The sequence below is a fragment of the Amblyomma mixtum genome, chromosome 4 (genome assembly GCF_055824585.1).
Source record: "Amblyomma mixtum isolate Tamu chromosome 4, ASM5582458v1, whole genome shotgun sequence".
NCBI classification, from domain to species: Eukaryota; Metazoa; Arthropoda; class Arachnida; order Ixodida; family Ixodidae; genus Amblyomma; species Amblyomma mixtum.
In genome coordinates this window covers 39520534-39539486 of record NC_143015.1, presented here as the reverse complement: position 1 = coordinate 39539486, position 18953 = coordinate 39520534, and the positions used below count along the sequence as shown (strand labels likewise).

Sequence of the window (18953 nt, the reverse complement as noted above, 5' to 3'; positions counted from 1 at the left end):
CTATGGCGACGGCTGTCAAATCTGCTTTCGGGGGCATTTATGCTTAGAAATAACCTAACCTTGAGAGTAAGCAAACAAGGGAAGGGGCATAAGGGGCTCGTTATATATATGACAGAAGCCGACAGCCACAGAAACCAAGGAGCACGGGGATTTCTTTTTTAATTTTTTTATTTATTTTGTGGTGTTGACCGATTTAGAATATTACTGAATGTGTTATCGCTTAAAGCTAATGGATTAGAAAAGCAGAAGAAAAACAACCACATGCCGCCGGTGGGATCCGAACCCACGACCTCCGAATTACGCGTCCGGTGCTCTACCTCTGAGCTACGGCGACGGCTGTCAAATCTTCTCGTTTCGGGGTATTTATGTTTGCAAGTAACCTAACCTTGATAGTGTTCATCAGCGCCACCCACGTTCATAAGCGGCGGACGTAGAACGTCCTGAGTTACCGCAGTTGTGACGTAGAACGTCATCGAACGGAGAGGGTGGAAGCTCCGTGAGAACCCTCTTATGCTTCCTACGGCGTCAAGGCTGCCAGAACCGAGGCCCTCGCTAAGCAATTAAGCAAACAAGGGAAGGGGAATGAGGGGCTCGTTATAAATATGACAGAAGCCAACAGCCACAGAAACCAAGGAGCACAGGGATTTGTTTTTTAATTTTTTTATTTATTTTGTGGTGTTGACCAATTTAGAATATTACTGAATGTCTTATCGCTTAAAGCTAATTGATTATAAAAGCCGAAGAAAAAACAACCCCATGCCGCCGGTGGGATCCGAACCCACGACCTCCGATACGGATCCCACCGGCGGCATGTGGTTGTTTTTTCTTCTGCTTTTCGAATCAATTAGCTTTAAGCGATAACACATTCAGTAATATTCTAAATTGGTCAACACCACAAAATAAATAAAAAAACTAAAAAACCCTGTGCTCCTTGGCTTCTGTCGCTGTTGGCTTCTAACCTTGAGAGTGTTCATCAAGAGGGTTCTCACACAGCTTCCACCCTCGCCGTTCGATGACGTTCTACGTCACATCAGCGGTAACTCAGGACATGCTACGTCCGCCGCTTAAGACCATGGGTGGCGCTGATGAACACTCTCAAGGTTAGGTTATTTTTAAACATAAATACCCCTGAAAGCAGAAAATTTGACAGCCATCGCCGTAGCTCAGCGGTAGAGCACCGGACGCGTAATTCGTACGTCGTGGGTTCGGATCACACCGGCGTGTGGTTTTTCTTCTGCTTTTCTAATCAATTACCTTTAAGCGATAACATATTCAGTAATATTCTAAATTGAACAGTACAAAATAAATAAATAAATTAAAAATACCCTGTGTCCCTTGGGTTTTGTGGCTTCTCTCATGTGTGTGTGTATATATATATATATATATATATATATATATATATATATATATATATATATATATACATGTGTGTGTGTGTATATATATATATATATAGTGCGAAGAAAAACTTTCTCGAAGAGGCTGTAGGGTGTCGCGGAGCGGGTTTTCTCTCTGTCTGATGGATGTACTGGTAATTGCCAGTATCAAGATCGGAGACCAAAGGAGGATACGTATGATGCCGAGTGAAGACTCCACAGCGTCATCAATGCGCGGTAATGGGTGCATGGCCTTCTATGTGACCGCTGTCAAGCGACTATAATCGATGCAAAATCGGCACAAATTGCCATTCCTCCTCATTTGTATTACGGACCCGGGCCATGCACTGGAACGTTCCTGAATGACTCTATATTGATATCTCTTCGACCTGATCGTGAATGATTTTGCGATCGGCCGTTGAGACTTGGTACGGTGTCTGATGAATGCGAATTTTATTCCCCGTGTTAATTTTATGGGGCAATCGAGAGGCGGGCAAAAAACTTCCGACAACTACGTTACTTCTGAATGCGAAATTTGAGCGCAGGTCATCTGTTTCAGCTTTTCGATAGATTGAGGCAAATAATACGAGCAAGACATGCATGTACAATTACAGACAACTTATTTTTCACACATAATCCTTCCTCAAGAAACACTCCACTAACAGTTCTTGAATGTCATGAAGGAAGTTTTGTGGTCGGAAAAATAGATGGATATGTGCTCGACTTGCCGCACCAATGCCTGGTTCTCAAAGAGGAGGTCTGCGCAAGTACTTCGCGAGGTTGTCACAGCTGTGGGAGCTGTTACGAGCGAGAGTAACGGGATGTTCTCCAGCATAAATTGTATGAAATTCCTGTTTTTCTTTTATATCTACATTAAATTCCCAACCCACCCTGGCAGGTGGCAGTTAATGGTTGATAGCGAGAGTTCGCTCACCGTTGTCAGCGCTAACGTACTCAGCCCACATCTCTGTCTCATCACCCAACGTGATAATCGTGATTGAGGCGTTCGCTGACCCAGGGAGCCAGTTATGCGCACTTTCTTTCCTTGAAATGATCGAAGTGTAAAAACGTCCACGCTAACGCCAATGAACACAATAAACGCCGACGGCCTATGGCTTCAGCGCCGCGTTTCTGGCACAACGTTGTGAATGCCAAACCAGGCAGCGCACATCTGTCGCTACCGCCACGTAGCTGAACGCACGATTGAGGTTTCGATTGTTCTAAGAGTGCTGTTAGGCGCCTTTCGTTTGCTTTCCAAGCTCCCGCTCCATTAGTTTCACAGCTTAAAGAGCGACTAAGGTTTGTTTTATTAGGGTTTGACGTCCCGAAGCCACTCAGGCTATGACGGACGCCGTAGTGAAGGGCTCCGAAAATTTCGACCACCTGGGGCTCTTTAACGTGCACTGACATCGCACAGAACACGGACCTCTAGAATTTCGCCTTCATCAAAATTCGGTCGCCCCGACCGGGATCGAACCCGCGTCTTTCGGGTCAGCGGCTGAGCGTAACCACTGAGCCACCGCAGCGCGGTGCGACTAAGGTGTGTACTGGTAGTTACAATGGACAACAGCGACGGCGACGGGGACGGCGCGAAACACAGAAACGCTCTAAAATGACAAGAGATCCGGTCTGGGTAAAGGCGCATAACTGCCCTCTTGGAGCAGTGGACACCTCAATCGGGCTTTAAGGTACGTGGCGGTAGTGACAGATGTGCGCTGCATGCGTTGGCAGTGACAACGTTTTACTCACCGATCATTTCTAGGGAAACGAAGAGCACATAACTGGCTCTCTGGGTCAGTAGAAGCCTGAATGGGGTGATGAAACAGATGTGGGATGTATGCGTTAGCGCTAACAATGGTGAACTACCCAAGCCGGCTGCCACCAGCCAGGGTGGCAGGGTGGCGGGGGGGAGTTTAATGTAGATATAAAGGCAAGCAAACAGGAATTCCTTACCACTAATGGAGGAGCACTTCCCGTTCCTCTCGCTCGTACGAGCGAGAGGAACGGGAAGTTCGCCCGCGTTACGTAATGCCTCCTATGGCTGTGAAAACCTCGCGAAATACTCGCGCAGGCCTCGTCGTTCAGAACCAGACATATATGCAGCAAGTCGAGCTTATATCTATTTTTCCGTCCGCAAAGCTACCATCATGGCAATCAAGAACTGTTAGTGGAGTGTTTCTTGAAGGAGGAACATGTGTGAAAAACAAGTTGTCTGTATTTGGACATACATGTCTTGCTCGATTTCTTTCCCTCAATCTATCGGAAAGCTGCAACAGCGTCACCATCATTTATACACCGCGACCCTCTTCCTCTTCTTGGCGTGCATGCGCAGTACAGCATGGCACACCAGCAGCGTGTCGCGCATGTGCAGTCTATCTCTCGGTCGGAGGGGAGCGGCGTCGGCGCGCGGCGCCGGCAGCTGTGACTTCACTCGGCTCCTCACGCACGCGTACAAGTGGCGCCGAATGTCCACAGTTAAACGCCGAGACTGGGGGTAATTCTCGCTACAAAAATGCACTGCACAAGTACAGCGAACTGGGCTTCTTGCTGAAAGTTCATACTGAAAACAGCGCGAAAGACGGGTCAAAAAAAGCAGACAGCGCAAGCGCTGGCTTAAGAATTAAACAGCCCAAGTGTGGCGCAATGGGCTTGGTGGTAACTGTTCACACTTCTCCATCAAGCCCAGTTCGCGACACTTATGCACTTTATTTCTTCAACCTGCGCGCGTGTTCTCTCCTTGTCAACGGATCTCCCGAGAACACGCTGGTCGAAAGAATAGACTAGGCGAGGGGTGCACCTACACAGGCACACATTTAATACACCCTACGCGAAACAACCACTAGCCCACAAAACTAACAAAACTAACACAAAACACAAACACTACGAATACACACGACCCGGAAACAGCCAGTGTACTAGCCTTCGGCGTTCTTGCTCACGGTTCGGTGCTGAGGAAGCGTTATGGGTCCAGTCAATGGCATCTTAATTGGCAGCCGGCGTCGAGGTGGCGTTCGAAGTGCTCAGGCTGGCATCGCTGGCGGCGTTGTTGGCGGCGTCGTACAAGCTCCGGGTGCAAGTGCCCGTGAAAGCGATGCTGGTGATGTTGGCGTGGAGGGCACCACCCGGATGGTTGGCTACATGGCTGTAGGCACGCCTGGCCGTAGCAGGTGGTTGCGTCAGCCGTTGACTCCCCGGAACGGGCTCAAGAATGGCAGGAAATCTAAGTGCGACGCTGCAGAACTCCAAATCAACGGAGCAGTAGCCGGGGTCGTTGCTCTCTTCCGGCCGAGGTGGTCCTGATCCGCCGGAACCTTCGCTTTTCTGTTCTTCGCCCCCCTCCCGTACCACGATATCCCTTGCGCTTTTATAGCCTTGGTGTTGGTACACGTCATCCTTGTCTTCGTCGTCATCGGCTTTTATTCTCTACCAATCAACTCTTCCCATCTCACCGAATACTTCTCCATCGTCTTTAATCATGAATTATTACACGTCATGCTTATCGTCATGCTCGTCCTTTCCAAACTATTCTTTAAAATTCTTTAATTCATACTTCTATTTCCAATTTCTTATTGTATGTGATAAGGGCTCCCTCTTTCAATACCTTTTTCCATAAAAAACTGCTCACCTCGTCACCATTTTGAAACCTTCCAGCCAACCGACTATCTTCTGTGGCGATTCTGGACCCAGCACGCAACACACCACAGATGTCAAGTACACACCAAATGCACACCACTGACAGAGCACACCAAATTGCATTTACGGAGCGTTAACATACCATTCGCGTTGTCTGTACGGTGTCCATGATAAACATGTCAATGTCCACAACACACTCCCTGTATCAGCACACAGCAACAACGACAACAAAAGCATTCATCCCAGAGATAGCTAAAGCTGTTTAGTTGGAACTCTTTCTTCATATTTTTTCAACATATTTACATGGAAAACCTTCTTGGTATTATTTATCAATAATTCATAATCCACGTCATTTTCTTCTGCGTCACAAGGTGAGCGCCCTTCCATTGCTTAAGTAATTTATTATGATCCGTGGGTGAGAAGGATGAGAGCCCTGTAGCCCGGATTCAGATTTCTGTTAGTGGCTTTCTTGTAATACTAGCCCTTATAGCGCTTGCCCGCCCTTTCCAGGCCTTGATGTGCAAGCCTGCATGTTTCCTCCAACTTTTCCCGCAACTCAAGAACGTATGTGTTTGTTGTCTTCAGATCTGACGCAATCTCTTTATTAGTCCGCAGCTCCTTGTGGACCTCAAACGGTTCTTCCATACAACATCTCGAAGCGCAAGAAACCAAGACTCATTTGCGGTGTTTCGCGGTAAGCGAAAAAAAGAGCTGGGAGGTATCTATCCCAATCAGTAGGTCTCTCCTGGCGGGTACCGCTGAACCACTCTACAAACCCATTACACATGGGATGGTATGGCGTTGTTAGTAACTTCCTCACTGACCAAAGGCGGTTAACTTCCTTAATTAGTTCCGACGTGATGTTCAAGCCCCGGTCAGTCAAAATTTCTCTCGGGAACCCATAACGCGAGGACATCTCCACAAGACCCTCCGCCCCTTGGACACTGTCAATAGTTTTCAATGGAATAGCCCCACAATGGAATGACCCCACAATGTCAGTTTATTTATTTATTGAAAGTACCAACAGCGCCCATGAGGCATTATTGAATGGGGGATATTAGTATATATAATAACACATGCAAAGAAGATATTGGGAAACATGTCAGCAAGGATAACACAACATATTAAAAGAAGACTAAATGAGTTTACAAATAGTATGAGTGTTGGCACAGCGCTGGTAAGCGCACGAAACCTGGAACAAATACATCAGATTATCGCTTCAACAGCACTTTCGAAATCAGGTGCACAAATCACATCATTCGGTACCTTACTCCAGTCCAGGATTGTGTTAGGGAAAAACGAATACTTAAATACATTGCCACTCTTTGAAACGGTAGGTCGATGGCTGGCATCTTGCACATAGGTACGGGACTAGTTCTTCCCCTTAGAACTGTGCGCTGGCACACGCCACACGAGCGATCAAAACATTCAACGTCACTCTAGACACCTGGCCGGAACTCGGTGATTCTAGACACCGTTTTGTGAACACCCCCGGCCATAATAGCGTCATCTAAGTGTAAGACTGTCCCTCGCATATCTTTCGGAAACACCAGGTGTTGGACCCGCCTTCCCGAGCTAAATATGCATTCCCTATGCAGAAGACCGTTTACCAATTGATATTCGAATGACGTGCGACTACTGTTTCTTTTCACCTTTTTCATACCTCTTTCGAAACGGACTTTCATGCCCGGGTCTTCTCTTTGCCTAATTGCAATTTCGCTCGGTGTTACGCCCAGGCACATCGTAAGGAGAGTAGAGAGCAGACGCTGCGTTGCTCGGGCTTTCACTTGATCTGTTGTCTCCACTCCCAACGAGAAGCTGACTGCCGCATGTCCCGCCTGAGTTGTCGTGGCCCTTTCCTCCTTTGGGCGTTCCTAAACGTCGAGCATCCTCCACTCGGGATCGGGGTCCTCGACACTTACATTACGATCCTAACACGCATGGGCGATGCCCGCACTGTGGGAAGAGCTGTCATATCTTCCACATAGTGTAGGCATGTGCTCAAAACCTCCATCTCCCCCTTCCCCTACCCCTTCTCGAGTGGCATGGGAGACTGCCCTCCTCAAATGCTCCTCGCTTGAGTCCCAAAGGGCTGTGGTGAAACGGGCGCGAGACGGAGCCTCATCATGCGGAGCCCCGGACTAGGGGCGCCGACCATGTATGTAGCGGGACCACTCTGTGGCTTCCAAACTCTATTCTACCAAATAAAAGTTTTCACCATCACCATCGCCCGTTCGGCTCTACGCCTTTCTCGTCGGTAAATTGGTTTTTGAGGAAAAGAAATGAATCTATCTCGCATATCTCGGTGGACAACTGAGTAGTAGTAGTAGTAAAAACATTTATTGTTGCAAAAGGAAGAGTTAGGAAGTAGGGGGTTGGGGATAGATAGATGTGGAGCTTCAGTGGTCGGTCTTCCCTATTCCACGATCCCGTTGGCCTCCGCCGCTGCTTTGGCCCTCGTCACCAGCATAAGCTGTGTGCTCGGGTCGGAGTTAGTGAGGAGGGCCTGCCACTGCTCTATACTAGGGCTATTTATCTTTGGTAATAAAGGGCTTTTTCACAGCCCCACGTGGCGTGGTACGCTGTGGCGTAGCCCCCATCCCACACGCACTCTTTCGTGTATCTGTTCGGCCACATTTTATGATACATGGTTCTGCTTGGGTAGGTGTCTGTTTGTAGTCGTCTGAGCGTGGTGGCCTGCTCTCTATTGAGGATTTCGCCGGAGCCGAGTACTTCTTGCGCGCTCCCAACAACGCCTTCATTGCCTCCCCGTAAGATTCTGGCGGGCTGAAGGGTTCGACCGGCAAACCCGCCCTCCGGTTCGTGAACGCCCGGACAACGGTGTCTACCATGAGATTTCCCTCAACCCCAGTGTCAGGGACCCAAATGATGGTGTGTTGAATGTTTGCGTTGTTTGATCCATGTCTGTGTTGTTTTTGTTCGAAGATGATCCTTGCGGCTTTTCAGCCGATCCTTCCATCTCTGTATGCCCTCGCTGCAGCCTGAGAATCCGTCGCTATCCAGTAACTCAGTCCCTGCCGACTGGCTTCAGTTAGGGGTAGAGCTATGGTGATCTCTTCCGCTGCTTGTGTTGTCCTTCTGCGCACTGATGCGCCAGTAATTATCTTCCCTTTGGCGTTCACTACTGCTACCACCCTAGCAATTTCCTCCGTTCTGTACTTGGACGCGTCAACATCCAAAACCATCTGTTTCTTCTTTAGGAACCTGTCCAACTCCGATGATCTCGCCGCCCGTCTTCCTTCGTGGTTCTTCGGGTCCATGTTTCTGGGCACTGGTTTAATCAAGAAAGGGCTCCTAATTTGGCTTTCAATGTCTGTCTTGCCTTCGTCCTCGTCTTCTGCCAGGTATCCTAGCTTTACCAGTAGTGCGCGGCCAGCGGCTGTTCTTTTAAGCCTTTCCAGTTGAAATCTGAGCATGATTTCACTCTGCTGCTCATAGGTGCCGTGCACCCCCATGTTCATCAGCTTCTCTGTCGAGGCGCAGGTCATGACGCCTAAGGCATGCTTATGCGCCCTTCTGATGCATGTTTCCATTTCGTTGTTTTCCCCTTTGTTAGGTTGTAGGTACGGAAGCGCGTACGTAACCTTCGGTATGATGAGCGCAGAAGTGATCCGTAACGCATCTCGCTCCTTCACCCCTTTACTTTTGTTCGTAATCCGGTTTAGAATCCTGCATATCTTTTTCGTTGAGGGTTCCAAGAGGTGGATGGTATGGTCCCGTTTGCCTTTCTCCTGCAGCCACATTCCCGAGATGCGAAGCTTATTTGTCGTTCTTACCGGTTGTCCATCTGTCTCTAGTTCCATCATTCCCCTGTCCTCTTTGTTTTTGTGAAGTCTAATAAATTCTGATTTTTCTGGGGAACACTGCATCCCGCTAAATAAAGCAAATTGACCGATCTCATCCGCCCCTCTTTGCAGTACTTCTTCCTTCTTTCCTGTCGATCCTTTTGTCGTCCACACTGTTATGTCGTCCGCATAAATTGAATGTTCTACATCTTTCATGTTTTTCAGTCTCCTAGTTAATCCAATCATTGCTATGTTAAAGAGCAAAGGTGAGATGATGAATCCTAGTGGTGTCCCTCTGTTTGGCGTCGTCTTCTTTTCTGACCTAATGTTGTTGATGCCGATCGTTGCTGTTCTGTTAGACAGGAAGGCCTTTACGTATGCGAAAATCCTCTCCCCACAGTTTGTTGCTGAGAGTTCTGTGAGAATGGCGTTGTGGCCGATGTTGTCGAAGGCCCCCTTGAGGTCTACAGCCGAGATTACGCGTTCTCGAGTTCCGGATGTTTGTTTCAGTACCCTGTCTCTTAACTGGGGCATCACGTCTTGCTTCGAGAGCCCCGTTCTTAACCCGAACATGGTATCCAGAAACAGACTGTTGTTCTCCATGTAGTTGCTCAGTCGAGTCTTGACCACTTTCTCGTATAGTTTACCAAGGCATGACGTTAGTGATATGGGCCTAAGGTTATCTAAACTGGGTGTTTTCCCTGGTTTAGGTATCACGATAATCTCAGCGTCTCTTCACTCCGCCGGGACCGTGCCCCTTTACCAGTGCTCGTTGATTAGTCTAGCTGTCAGGCTTTCGATGTGGTCATCACTGAGGTTTCTGAACATTGCATTTCTTACTTGATCTTTTCCCGGTGTTGTGTTCCTCGTGAATGACCTGGCAGCCGCGCATACCTCGTACGCTTTCATCGCTTCATCCAGCTTCGAGTTCCTTGTCCCTGAATATACCATGGTGCAGGGTGGCACCTGCTGCCTCCGACGTACCTGGTTCAAAGAAAATCTGTAATCTGGGCGTCCGTTCCCTCAAAGTTGTGCATGATTCGTTCTATCGTTTTGCTGTTTTCTCTATTCGATTTTGTCGGGTCTAAGAGGTACCTGAGCAGCGCTCATGATTTAGCGCTACCCAAGTTACCGTTTAGTTTAATGCAAAGTTGGTGCCAATTATCTCTAAGTAAATTTGCGGTGTGGTCTTCTATCTCCTTATTGATTCGAGCTATTCTGAGTCTCAATTGCTTGCTATGTTTTTGTTTTTCCATGTTTTCGTCAGCCCCCTACGAGCCTCCCAAAGATGTAGCAATCGTTTATCCGCACGTGGGAAGTCATCGTTAACCTCTAGCTCCGTAGTATTGTTTCTGTGGACCTCCCGTAGTCGTTTGGTCCATGTTTGGTCGGTTATTGCAGTTCCTGCGGCTTCATTCTCCAACTGTTGTCGTAATTTTTTACAATCTGATTTTTGTCTTTCTCTGGATTGTGCTGAACCTTGTAAGTTTAATTTACATTTGAATTACGTAGTGGTCACTTCCGAACTGCTCCCGGTTTTAGACCATTCGTTGTCTAGGATATTTGCTATGATGGTCAAATCAGGGCTAGTGTCTCTTGAAACGCTGTTACCGACCCTAGTAGCGCAGACGGCACAGAACAAGAAGGGGGCACAACAGCACTGAGCGCTCTTGTGTTCCCTTCTTGTTCTGCGCCGTCTTCGCGTTGTAATAATGATATCCGCTGTCGGTAACGATTTCCAGCCCGTGCGTGTCCACTCGATCTAAGATGGTTTTTCCTTTCTTTGAATTCATCTTGTAGCCCCACTCTTTGTGCGGAGCATTGAAATCTCCTACAATCACAAGGTGGTTTTGTTTTACCAGGCTGATCACCGCTCTAATGATTTCTTTGAAGTCATATCTCTTCTTGCGCGGTGGTGAATATATGTTAAGTATGAATAGACTCTTCTCCCCGCGCTTCTTAGGTATGACCTCTATTAAAAAGTGTTCTCTATCTTCTTCCGGTGTCATGTGCGTGTGCGTAGTGACCCCCTTCTGACATAAAATGGCCACTTTTTTAAATCTTTCATCTGCTATGGTGTCGTAGCCGACTATCTTCGGCGAAGTGTTTGTTTCTTGCAGCGCTATTCCAGTGGGTGGGTGTTTATGCTGCATTACATGTATGTTGAAATCGTTTTTTTTTCTAAATCCTCTACAATTCTATTGCCATATTCTAAATTTTACTTCTGTGTTAGCCATGATGCGACACCACTGCTGTGCCGCGAAGATCTTCGCGCTGTCGTTTAGGTCGACCTGCTCCGGTGCTCTCTTGTTTTGTCTCCTGAACAGTTCTGCCAATCTCTGATCTGTCGCGTTCAGTCTGGTCATGATTTCCAGCGTCGTCAAGACTGTTTTCTGTTGCTCCTGTATTTGGTGCAGTGGTATAGTGGTATCTATTGTTTCCGTTACTTGCGGCTCTACAGCTGCTTGGCCCTGCGTGCTTGTTGTCGTCTTGGGCGATTGTACTCCGTGTACTTTTCCTTGGTTTGTGTCATTTTTTTCTCTTTGTTGTCGCTGTTCTATACGCAAAAGCCTCATTTTTAGTCTTTCATTTTCTCTCAAAGTTCCCTATACCACGGCCTTCTGGCTCCCCACGCCGGAGCAGCCGAGCAGGGCTGCCTCCCAGTCCTCCCGGTTGGGGTTGGGTTTTGGGGCGAGCTTCGGGGTTGACTGACATGCAGATGTCCGAAGACTTCTCCGCACAGTACGGACATTTTCCTGTACATGCAGGATCAAAGTGCTTTAAAATTGCCGGGCACAGCAGTGTTCTCGCGTAAAGACGGAGGAACGCAGACACCTCCGTCTTTGTAAGGCCCTTAAAGGACTTAGGATAAATTGCGTCGCCGGATTGGTAGAATTCAGTAATTTTTCAAAAAGTGAGGGCCGGAGTTGGTTCAGGATCCGTTTTGCAAGGGTCTGAAGGCGTTGCCCGGAGGGTGAGCGCGCGAGCGGCAGCATCTGCCGTTTCATTGCTTTTGAGGCCCACGTGAGCAGGAGCTCATACGATCGTTCGAGACGCGGGGGCCCCGAGGTAGTCGCTATTTTGAAGGATGCGATACGCAAAGAAAGGAATGTATCCCTGCTGAATATTTCTGCAGGCCCCTCTCGAGTCGGTAATGATGACTCGCGAGTCCTGGTCTGCGGCGGCTAGCGCAATGGCGACCTCATCCGCATGTGTTATGTCTTGCGCTCGGAACGTTAGGCCATTCGCCACGATGTTTTGGTGTACGACTGCGGCCGTGTATCACCCCCCATGGTGAGGGCCAGAGGCGTCCAACTAGAAGATTTTGCGTTTGTTTCCATAGTGGCGGGTCAGCGCCTCCGTCCGCGCAAGGCGCCTGCCACTGTGGTCGTCACGTGTCATGTTGGGCGGAAGAGGACGCACGTGCAGGGCATATCTACAGACTTCGGGGATGCGTACGCGCTCTTCCGTCAGTGTTGGGTGGTGGATGTGTAGTCGGGCTAATAGGCGGCGTCCCGACGGCGTCTTTGAAAGTGTTGTGTATTGATTAGTCAAGTGTGCCTCCCGTAGCTCCGCGAAAGTGTTTACCATCCCCAGTCCCATGAGGCGCTGGTTGGACGTGTTCACCGGGAGATCGAGGGCACGCTTGTACATCTTTCTAAGAATCACCTCGAGGGCGTTCTCGTCAACCTTGCGCAGGTGAAGGTAAGGAGTCGAGTAGAGTACTCGACTGGTCACAAAAGCATGCGCCAGCCGCAAGAAGTCTCTGCACTGTAACCCCCCGCGTTTGTTGAAAACCCGCTGGACTATCCGGCCAAACTGGTCCCCCTTCTTGCGCAGTTTGGCTAGTGTTGTATCAACCAGTCGATGTTTGTGGATAAAAAGACCAAGTATTCTAATCTCATCGTGTTCGGGGATCAGGTCACTGGCCAGAGATAGTTCAATTTTGTTGGTGCACTCAGGCGACGGGCGAATGTGCACAAATTCGGATTTGGACGGGGAGCATTCAAGCCCACAGCGCCGGGCGTAGTCGTCCACGATGTCCGCCGCTTTGTGCAAGTTGGCTTCAATGTGCTGTTTTCTTAGGTTTCACCAAAGCATTCGACACAATTAACCACACTATACTGTACACTAAATTAGAATCTCTAGGCATCTGTGGGCCTGCTTTAGCTCTTTTACGCAGTTATCTTACTAACCGCATACAAGTTGTCCAGCTACAAGAAACACTTTCTTCCCCTTTAACTATTAATTTAGGAGTGCCACAAGGTTCCATTTTAGGTCCACTTCTTTTTCTCATTTTCATCAATGATTTACCTTTGTCCTTAAATAACACAAGATGTATACTTTACGCGGATGATACGACATTATTCACTCAGGACAGCAATTTCACAAGCCTAATAAACAAATTAAACATAGACTTACAGAATATTGTTTCATGGTGTGAAAATAACTTGCTACAACTTAATCCTACAAAAACCACTTTCATGATATTCCGCTCTCATCAAAAGCATGTCATCCTGAGCCTACCCATTTATCTAGGACATCATATTATCCCTGCCTCCGAATCCGTTACATTTCTCGGCATCACTCTTGACTGTCATCTAAAATTTCATCTACACACCAAATCTATCAGTAAAAAAATTTTGTTTGGAATAAGTTTAGTTTAGTTTATGGGGTTTAACGTCCCAAAGCGGCTGAGGCTATGAGAGACGCCGTAGTGAAGGGCTCCGGAAATTTCGACCACCTGGGGTTCTTTAACGTGCACTGACATCGCACACTACACGGGCCTCTAGAATTTCTCCTCCAAAGAAATTCCAGCCGCCGCGGCCGGGATCGAACCCGCGTCTTTCGGGTCAGCAGCCGAGCACCATAGCCACTGAGCCACAGCGGCGGCTGTTTGGAATAAGGGGGTTAATAAAAACTAGACATTTCTTTCAACGTCATGTTGTGTTATACCTGTACTATGCTTTCATTAACAGTCACCTTAAGTTTTGCCTATCATCATGGGGTAATAGTTATTCATGCCATATGTCATGTATTTCTCATCTTCAAAATCAAGTGCTTCGAATTTTATCTTTCAGCCCATACACAGCCTCTGCTTCATCTCTTTACTCTGACCTAAACATTCTGCCGTTGAAATGCCTCCTTAATCTTATGTTAGGTCTTCTAATCTACCGCGCACGCAATGATAACAATCAACTTCTCTGTTTTTCCGCATCTTTCCTTGCTAACAGCAATAACACTAGATTCTCTGAACAAAACAATATGCTTCTACCAAAAGTGAACACAAATTATGGAAAACAAACTGCTGTTTTCTCCGCCATGAAAACTTGGAATTCATTATCACTAGCAATCAAATCCGCACGTTCCCAGCCCGCTTTCTACACTTTACTAAAAAAACATCTCTTATCAGCCCATTCAGCTTGATGCCATGCTTAAGGTTGCCTTAATCTTATTTTCTGTTCCCCACTCTGACCACAAACGGTCATATTGTTACTCATCTGGAACCTTTATTTTTTTTCTCCGCCTCTGTTTTATATCTGCATTTATTCAATGCCCATTCTTATCTGATGTCTTTTTGTGTTCTTTCTCTTACTCTTATGATTTGCTGTTTTATGCCTTTTTTGGTAAATTATGCCCGCTAACTGTTGTATAACTTATTAATTGCCGTAAATTACACTAATAGGTTTGAACTTCATTGTATACCTATGTTCCAGCTCCCCTGCCAAACTTGTACACTTTTCCTATGAATTCCTGATGGGAGGTCCATCACAGTTTTCACTTTGGGACCTCCTACTGTACTAATTTTTTTTATGAAACAACTCATTTGTATTTCGTTTTAATAAACCTTCAAACATTCAAACCTTCAAAAAAAATGTCTCCAAGCGATCCATGTTTGGCCCAGATGGTTATGCCGTCAGCATACAGCGCATGCTGGACGCTTTCGACCAGCGCCAGCTGAGCTGCGAGTTTCATCGTGGCCAGATTGAAAAGTAACAGCGAGAGCACCGCGCCGTGTGGTGTTCCTTTCGTTCCCAGTTGATAGGGGCCGTACTCTTCGTCTTCAATTTGGATGAAATATTGTCGATCCGAGAGAAATTGCTTGATATACTGAAAGGTGTTATGTCCACAGTTGGTCTGGGAGAGATGTTTCAGGATAATTTCGTGGTGACGTTGTCGAAAGCACCCTTCCAGTCTAGGGCGAGTACTGCCTTGTCATTGAAGGGGTATTCGACATGGCTGAATATTTCTCGGTCGAGTTCAAGCAGAACATCCTACGCAGACCGGTGCGGGCGGAAACCGAACATGGTGTCTGCGAATGCATTTTGGTTTTCCAGAAACCCGGACAGCCTGTCCCGCACCATTGTCTCCATCAGCTTTCCCGCACAAGACATGAGGAAGATGGGGCGGAGGTTGTCGGCGTTTATGGCTTTGCCAGCTTTCGGAATGAAAGTTACCAGGGCGGTCTTCCATTCTATTGGGAGGTGTGCCTCACGAAGCCAGACTGAGTGTATGAAAGCGAGGAGGGTTTCATAGGCAGGGTCGGGAAGACTGGCAAGCAGTTTCACAGTTATTTAGTCCCGGCCCGGTGCCGTTCCTCGTTTCTTTTAGCCAGGGCCGCCTTCAGGTCGTACAGCTGAAACAGCTGATTCTGCTCCGCGTTCTCTGAACCTGCATACGAGTATGTGGGCCCTCGGGGGTCCTGTTGAGTGCAAAGATACTGGTCGCGAAGTTTGCACGCTAATTTTGAGGTATTTCCATCGAAGCTATGTATAGCTCATTGGAGATGTTTTTGTGTCTCGGCGCGAGTTTGAGTCGGGTCAATTAGGGCGCGGAAGAGACGCCACATGCCCCGCTAGGCATTTGTCTGGCCGCCGTGTTACAGCGGTTCACCCAGTTCGAGTCGACGAGTTGGGCCGCGTACTCTGCCGCTGGCAGATATGTGTCCGCGTTTCGGTTACGTGCCTTATATGCGCATATGCCAATCATTATTTAATCGATACTTAATCGATGGCATTAGAAAGGTATCGGAACGCAATTTAAGGCATTCTGTCATAATTGCATGATAATTAATGGCTAATTGAGTAATACTAGTTACGCGATTAGCATAATTAACCTTCGTAGACCAGATAAATAAATACAACCGAGTAGAAAATTCGTCGAGTTGGGAAATCGAACCAGGGCCTCCTGAGGTGGTGGTGGTGGTGAAAAACATATACAGATACACTTAAAGAGGTTATGTACGAGCTGGCCCAGAGGGGGCCATCTCTTGCAAGTACTAGGTAGAGGTCCCTAGTTCGGGACCCCAGTGGCGTTTGCCGCCGCCCGGGCTCGTGCCACCAAGGCCCGTTGGGCCTGCAGGTTAGAGCAGCCGAGCAGGGTCGCCTCCCAGTCCTCCCGGGTTGGGTTGGGGTGAGGGACCGCTCCGGGTCGGGACAAAATTAGTCAAATTGTTAGCCAACCTCCCTGACCCGGCTTACCTCTCTTTATTAAATTACATTAACTCAAATTGTCCTGGGGAAGTGCCACTCCCCATGGACTGGAAGACCGCCCTGGTCACCTTCATACCTAAAACTGGCAAGGCCATCAACACGGAGAACATCCTTCCCATCTCTCTAACTTCCAGTGTGGGCAAACTCATGGAGACGATGGTACGCGACAGGTTGTCCGAGTTCATGGAATCCAAACACCTTTTCGCAGACACCATGTTCGGCTTTCGCCGACACAGATCTGCACAGGATGTCCTGCTACAACTCAATCGGGCTGTTCTCGACCCCGTCGAATGCCCTCACAATGAGAAGGTCGTACTCGCCTTGGACTTGAAGGGAGCATTCGGCAACGTTACCCACGAGATCATTCTCCCCATCTCTCTCAAACTAACTGCGGCAGAAACGCCTTTCAATACATTCGGCAATTTTAACCGACAGACAACCTTACATTCGAATCCAGGATCGCCCTTTTCATCTAGGAACAAGGGGTACACCACAGGGCGCGCTGCTCCCTCCCCTGTTATTCAGTCTGGCTATGATGCACCTACCGGCCCAGCTGGGCGCTGTCGCCGGTGTGCAGCATGCGCTGTACGCCGATAACATCACCGAGTGGGCCACACAGGGTTCCCTCGGGGACATTGAGGCCAACCTGTAGGAGGCGGTGACCATAGTGGACCGTTATACTCGCCGCTGCGGTCTCCAATGCTCCACCCAAAAGTCTGAATTTGTGCACATACGCCCCTCACCAAAGTGCACAGCCAAAATTTCCTAGTCTCTTGAGACAGGTCCAATCCCTGGAAAAGCTGAAGTCCGGGTACTGGGGCTCTTTATACATACAGACAGACAGTGAGAAACAACATTGGCCAAACTCCGTCAGGTGGGGGACCACGTGGGCCGCTTGGTCCGCCGGGTTTCTAACAAGCACGGGGGGTTACGATGTAAGGACGCCTTGCGGCTGGCGCTTGCATTTGTAACCAGTCGAATTCTATATTCGACTCCATACCTCCACCTGCGGAAACAAGACGAGGATTCACTCGAAGTCATCCTCCGCAAAATTATTAAGAGCGCTCTGGACCTTCCCGTGAACACCTCCAACAAGCGCCTCCAGGGGCTGGGCATGGTGAACACGTTTCGGGAGCTCCGGGAAGCCCACTTGACCAACCAATACACACGTCTCTCGAAGACATCGTCGGGTCGCCGCCTCCTTGCCCGACTACACATCCAGCACACCACTCTCATGGAAGAGCGCGTACGTATTCCATCCCAGTGGAGATGCGCCCTCCACGTGCGCCCTCTTCCCACGAACATGAACCGCGAGGACCACAAAGGCCGGCGCCTGGCGCGGCCGGAAGCCCTCGCCCGCCACTATGGATCGAAACCCGGAGTATTCTACGTGGATGCCTCCGGCCCCCACCATGGGGGATGGTACACGGCCGCAGTCTCCACCAATCCAGAACAGTGAACGGCCTTACTTTCCGAGCCCGTGACATTACACACGTGGAGGAGGTCGCCATTGCGTTGGCTGCATCTGATCCGACTTCAAAAATAATTATTTCCGACTCGCGAGGGGCCTGTTGGAACGTTGAGCAGGGCTGGGTACCGTACCTAGCCTACCGCATTCTCCAAAACAGCGTCTACACCGGGGACCCCGCTCACCGGCGTATCGTTTGGGCTCCTGCTCATATGGGCCTTGAGGGAAATGAGGCAGCTGACGCCGCCGCCCGCGCGCTCTCTCACCGGACATACCCCTCCGACTCCGACGATCAGGAACTCGAATTTATTCCAGCTTACACCTTCGAAGATATTGTTATACTCTAACAGTTTGGCCATGGTCTTTATCCCCGCCCGTGTAAAGGACTCTCAAAGGCAGAGGAGCGGCTTCTGCTCCGCCTGTATACTAATACTTTGCTGTGCCCGGCAGCTCTGAAACACTTCGACGCTTCTTTCTCGGGCAGCTGTCCGCACTGTGCGGAGAAGTCTTCGGACATCTACCACATGGTGTGGGCCTGCCCCTCCAACCCTGCTATCCCGAGTGCGAGACGAGCAGGCTACTACTCCGCCATGCCAGCTCGATAGTTTGGAATGAACAAAGGTGCGTCTAGTAAATGCGGTGTCTTCGTTCACTCCCATCTTCCTGATGGCCGTTACGGCGAGGTTCAGGTGTCCACCGAGATATGCGAGACAGATACATTTCCTTTCCTCAAAAACCAAATAACCGACGAGCAAGGCGTACAGCCGAACGGGTGATGGTGTTCTGTGGACTCCCTGACAGCGTTTCAAGACGCTGTCGCGTTCCATTCTTACAGGCGAAGCGGAACATCTTAACCACACATCAGTGACACAAGCAGCAACACCGAGCTTAAAGTTTTCGCCTCACCGCACTTTAGGTCAGCAAAGTGCTCTCTGAATTTTTTGAAGCAAGAAGCTTGACTAGGCTAGTCAACACCGGTGGTTATGCTCTGTGATCAGAATTAGCCACAGCTGTGCATGCTTAGAACCGAGTGACGTCGCAGAAGAGGCGCAGGTTGTCGGAGTGGCCGCCGCCGCAACCGCCGCCTGACCTTTCGGTGCAGCCTCGCGCTACTGCGCATGCGCGCCGTCTCCTCACCGCCGCTACTACTGCGCGCTTGCCACCGTTTGACCTTTCG

General features: G+C 48.9%; 1 protein-coding gene across 1 annotated transcript in view; it reads left to right on the top strand.

Moving 5' to 3' along the window:
* The window catches only part of LOC149346289 (calcium-activated chloride channel regulator 3A-1-like), a 297787-nt gene that overhangs the window by 113740 nt on the left and 165094 nt on the right, over nucleotides 1–18953 (top strand). The gene's annotated exons all lie outside the window — the stretch shown is intronic.